The sequence below is a fragment of the Populus trichocarpa genome, chromosome 2 (assembly GCF_000002775.5).
Source record: "Populus trichocarpa isolate Nisqually-1 chromosome 2, P.trichocarpa_v4.1, whole genome shotgun sequence".
In the NCBI taxonomy this organism is placed as follows: Eukaryota; Viridiplantae; Streptophyta; class Magnoliopsida; order Malpighiales; family Salicaceae; genus Populus; species Populus trichocarpa.
In genome coordinates this window covers 9,243,639-9,249,638 of record NC_037286.2, presented here as the reverse complement: position 1 = coordinate 9,249,638, position 6,000 = coordinate 9,243,639, and positions in this window count along the sequence as shown.

Genomic DNA, 6,000 nt, shown 5'->3' with positions numbered 1-6,000 from the left:
GTAATTTTTTTTTTTTTGGCTCAGCTCATGATTCATAATGTGTTGACATCGAGTTTTGAAACTATTATTAAGAATCTCCATGGCGCACGCTATACACCAGTTTAATAACGCCACAAGAGGACAAGAAGAAAATCTTGAGATAGTGAGATTCACAGAAGGCTAAATATTGCTTCTTAGCCTTGAGTGGTTTGGTTGCAATTCACGTATCTGTCAAAGTATTCGACGTGGACTGCCTGCAGATATTTCAGACAGAAATACAATCAAAACATATAGTTGTCAGACTTGTAGTAGGCAAAAGATATCAGATAACCTTAAAGAATAAGTGTGTCACTACTGGATTTTGATAGCAGAATTTATTGTCCAATAAAGGATATTGGTAGCCATATATGTCAATTTAGGTGCCCGTTGTACACCAATATTTCCCTTGTAATTAACTCGTCAAACACCGCCATATGTAAGTGTTAAAGGGCTTCGAGTTACTCCTCCATTCTTTTCTCTACTGCCGTAGATAAGCAGGATAAATTACTACTTTATCCCATACATACAGGAAATGCCTTCAGGGATACAAAAAAGAAAGGTAAACTAATTAATGATTTTATAAAAATATAAAACAGTATTGAGTGCAAAATTCAAACGGGAGACTTGGTCTCGTTTTGATGACAATATTATAATTATTGACTCCAATTCCATCGGTAAATAATAGGAAATTAAGAATTTAATCCTCCCAAGTGGTCGCCCGCATTTTTAAAAGCAAGTGGTTTGAAAAGGAATGTCGAAAACTTTGAGCATAAGCATGCCTTTCTTTGACATTACTACAAAAAAAAGTTGCCAGCGGGACATCTAGTTATAGTTTCATTTTAAGTTTAAAAAAAAATTAAAAAAATTAAATTTTTATTAAAATTAATAATTTTTTAATAATTTTATATTATTTTGACGTGATGATATTAAAAATAATTTTTAAAATATAAAAAATATACTTTTTTTTAAACAAAAACTTTAAAAAACATATACTACCAAACACCCTATTACCAGTAATTCTATCTCAGCATCCATATCCCTACGAATTGGATCCGCTTCCTACAAAAGTGGAGGTTTGAAATCGTTTTTTCTCTGTCTGCAAAGGCATGTATCAATTCGGACAATAAGCATTGACAATATACTTTGTCCGACAATGTACGGATATAGTGAATATAATTGTCAATAATTTATATTTTATATTTCAAAATCTTTTAATTTAAATAATAGGGGATTAAAATAGCGTATTTTGTTGCCTAATCATTTACGAGCTTGTGGTCCAGCAAGTTCTCGTGCCCCCTCCCGTGGCTTTTAGACTACTCCCCTGGCGACGCACCGTCTTGTAGTCGGAGGATGACAGTTCACTTACGAACTTTTTTCTTTTAAAAAACTTTCAAGGACCGTCCTTTAACAGCGACACATGCCGTATCCCCGATTATTCTTTCTTTGTAAAGCTGGGGGGAAAAAAAAGAATCAGAAGCGAATTTAAACACCACCGCGTTCTACAGATGAGAACACACGCTTTTGATTTCAGATATGTGTGAAACCAAACCATGCAAAAAGCACTATATTGTATGTCACACACACGCATACATGGAACGTAGTGAACTTTCTTGCAGTCTTCTTCAAGACTTTTCAAGTAATTTATGTCCTTGAGCTTGAATAAATGTACAGAGTCAAATTGAGACAGCACAGGCATTTTCAAAGTAAAAGCTCAACGTCCCTCCAACCCAGCCCTACTAGCTCTCCACCAAATGCTTGTCCTGCATAAAACCACAAAACAGATGGAAAGGGTAGCGTATGCCAGGTCAAATAATCTTGTAATGGTCCCACTGGACTCACAAGAGCCTCGCCGTCCTGAACAAGCATATGCTGCTATAAATCTGTGCATCAACTGCACATATAAAGCCCAGCAACAACAAACTAAAAATAAACTAGTTTAGCCTTGTGAGAGATATCAGTGCTCGTCGGAAATTCAAACGACTTTCTGTGAGAGACGATATCAAACCAAATTAAAGATATGGAGATCTCAACGAAAACACGGAGCTCAGAAAAGAGCCTTTGGTTTGTGTTAGGCCTAATAATATTAGTGGTGTCGACAGAGATGAGAGCCGTCCATTGCAGGCCCCTTCGTTCAACAAACAGCACTATCATTGCCGCAGGATGCCAGCAAGTAGATGGAACTCGAGGATCAATGGGCATGGCTTCGTTTGTTGTATCTTCAAACAACTCCAGCAGTCGTCCTTCAGTGAGAAGCTTGATGTTTAAGATGGCATCTGGACCTAGCAAAAGAGGCCCTGGCCATTAACACTCATATTTCATGACTCATTTTGTAGCTTCCCTATTGTTTCATGTTTTTATAAGTTTATTGATTTATTTGACAGGTTCTGCAAATTTTGCTCTGTGTCCCGGCAAAGGACTAATCTTATAGAACAGTACATATAATTTGTAGTGCTCTTCAAAGGATACAATTTGCCCTGTAATTCTACTTCTTCTTCAAACTATGAAAAGCAAATGTATGCATGTAATCAACCGGGCATCTATTAAATCTCAGAAGCACAGTCTGTAAGTGTTATCTCCTAAAATTCATTGATGAAAAAATATGATAAAATTTCCTGTGAGTAATGAGTTGGTTTCTTACAAGTTCGGTCACCAATGTTATCCCAATACCTTCAGAGAAGTTGACGAGCTTTATTCTCTTTCTCGCACGATTCTGTAAATAATATCACCTAGTCAAAAGAGAATTCTGATAGAAAGGAGACAAATACCATTCCGGCAATTAATGCCGACTCCATTTGCAATAAAATAATATTTTTGTATGAGAATAATTAATGAATTTATAAGTTATTAGGTTATCCAGAAAAATAGTAATAATAACATTACATTTTTCTCGGGTTATCATGAATTGTTCTTTAAAATAGAGTTTTTTTCATTTACACAGATGCACTGGATATTTTGTTTCTCTCTTGATTATTAAACGGTGTCGTACGATTCAAAATTTCTTATGACTAATGCTTATATATTAGGATATTATTTGGCCAAAACAAGAAGGCCCCTTCTATTTATTATTATCTTACAAGATACCATGCAAGATTTCATGTCATACAACCAAAGTTTTAAGACTGGTATATTAAAAGAGAGATCAATTTATGGGCACACATGACATAACTGATGAGAAAGCAGAAAAAAGTTTCTTAAAAGAAATTTCTGGGTTTCAAACAGAATGAAAGTTTGAGGACATTGAGAACAAACTTTGCTTGTTCGTTGCGTAGAAACAGTTGTTTCCTTCTTGGATGTGCTATGGTTCTGCTTCACAGTTTTGAGATATCGAAATACGTCAGGCTTGGAATAGAATCTGAACCCAATTGATGGATCAACATAACACTGCAACAGAAAAATGCAGTCACATACAATCTTAAAGGTATGATGAGTAAACTTTATTATGGAGTTATCTTACGGATGATGATAAGTTTGAAGTCATTGAAACAGAACCTTCAAAGTTGGCATGATTCCCAAATGAAGCAGAAGCATAAGAATTCTATAATGAAATTGCTGAAGTAATGGGTTTTAGAGTGCGTAAAGATAAATTTCGTCATGAAATTGATGGGACAACTAGACAAAGATAATTTGTGTGATCAAAACAAGGCCAAAGGAGATTGAATGGCCCAACATATGTGCGGAAAATCAATTGTTTGGAAACAAGAGCAAATTGTGTTGCTGGAATTTCTTTCACTTCTGATCACACTAATGAGCTTGCACCTGTAGAACAACATGGCATGCAAGCATCCCATAGACATGTTAGTGAAGCTAAAGCTACTTTGATTGATGAAATGGATGATGGGGGTGTTAAATATAATCAAGTATATATGGTTATTTAACTGAGCAGGCAGGTGGTATGCAAAATGTTAGTTTTTTGAAGGATTGTGAAAATTATTTGCGTCATAAGAAGAAGAAAAAAATCTCTTCATGCTGGTGATGGACAAAATGTGTTGAACATTTTAAAAGCATGCAAGCTGAAGACCCGTCTTTTTTTATGCAATACAATTGGATGACGACAATCGCTAACCAAGCTTTTGTTTGGAGAGATGCTAGATTGAAGGTGGATCGTTAACATTAACAAAACACTAATGCTTGTGAATAAATTACTCTAACAATACCCTAAAAAAATATTCATTGTAATAGAGTTGTGTTTTTTCTTCTTCCGGTTTTTTTTTAATTTTATCTTTTATTATTTTGAAAATTATATTTTATAATTTTTTTGAATTTCTTTTTATTAAGTTATATACATGTTCATGAATTTAGTTTTTATTTTTTTAATTTCAACCTTTAATATTAGATTAAATGGAAGTGAGGCTTCGTTATTTTTTCTTTATTTATTTTCTATTAATTTATTCTGATCTCATTATTTAGATTGCAAATTTAACAAGCTAACTCGAGTTAACTTAGATTGTTTTTTTTTCTGATTCACTTTTTCTAATTGATTTTTTTCGATTTCATCTTTTAACATTGAGTTGGTTGGAAATTAGACTTCAAAATTTTTTTTATTTGCATTCTATAGACTTATCCTGATCTCATGACCTGGGTCGTGAGTTTAGCAGGATGACCTGAATTGACCATGTTTACTTTTTTGCCCTTCTTTAATTGAATTTTTTTTAATAGGCTTCGTATTTTTTTTCTATTTGCTTTTTATGAAATTATCGCAATATCATAACTTGAATCACATATTTGGCAAGTTGACTCGGTTCTTTTTTTTATCCTTTTTTAATTGAATTTATTTTTCAATTTCACCCTCCAACAACTCAATCTTCTTCTTTTTCTATTTTTTTTTATCTCAATTCCATCATTAAATATTAGGTTGTTTTGGAATTAGACTTTGAATTTTTTTTTAATTTGATTTCTATGAAGTTATCCTGGTCTCATAACTCAGGTCGCAGGTTTAACATGTTAATCTAGGTCGACTTGGTTTATTCTTTTAGTCCTTTTTTTTAATTGGAATTTTTTTTATTTCATCTTTCAATAATAGATTAGGTGGAAACTGGGCTTTGTAATTATTTTTATATTTATTTTTTATGAGGTTATCTTGATCTCATGATTTAGGTTGCGAGTTTTGCAAGTTAAGTCGGGTTGACTCGAGAATGTTTTTATCTTTTTTTAATTTAATATTATTTTTTAATTTCATCATTTGATATTTGATTGATTAAGAATAGTCCTTCATAATTTATTTTGATTTATTTTCTATAGAATTATCACGGTCTGATAACCCAGGTCATAAATTTAATAAATTAACTCAGATAGAGTCAATAGATTGTTGTCTCAATATTCAAAAAAACAATAATATCTAATATGTCACCGTATTAATATTTTTTAAAAAATCTCAACTAATATTCAATAAATTTTAAGTTCATAATTAAATTTTTTTATTAAAAAACATGTTAACAATATGGAGATAATTTTTTTAGATATAGCAGTGTAGCACAGGGCAACAATGTATTCTTAAACCTATCAAATTGTTGTTTGCTTTTAAGTACATATTTATTTATTTACTTTAAAAAAAGACATTTAGCATGTGGAGATGCAGACAAAACCCAATTTTGCCTGGATTATACATTGCATATATGCGCGTTTAGAACGGCATTGAATGATCCCAAGTTCACAACAATTACGCAAGGCTAATTTAGCCTCAAAACACTCTGTACTTTCAATCAACAGTAATTAGTCCAATACTCATTTCCTCTTGATGTTAATGCTCATGAATTAGAAGACAGAAGGCAAGGCTTTCAATCTTAATTTTGCTTCAACCTTTGTTGATTCATTATTGGTGACTCAGATCTAATCTTGCATTCTTATGTGCATTATTTTTTAACAGGGTCCTGCAATTTTTTCAAAAGAAAGATCCTATACTGCAAAGTTATGCATAGCAGAACCAGACAGCTTGCAGATTATGCACTGGACAAACATAACTTCGGAAACCACTGCGGTACTCAG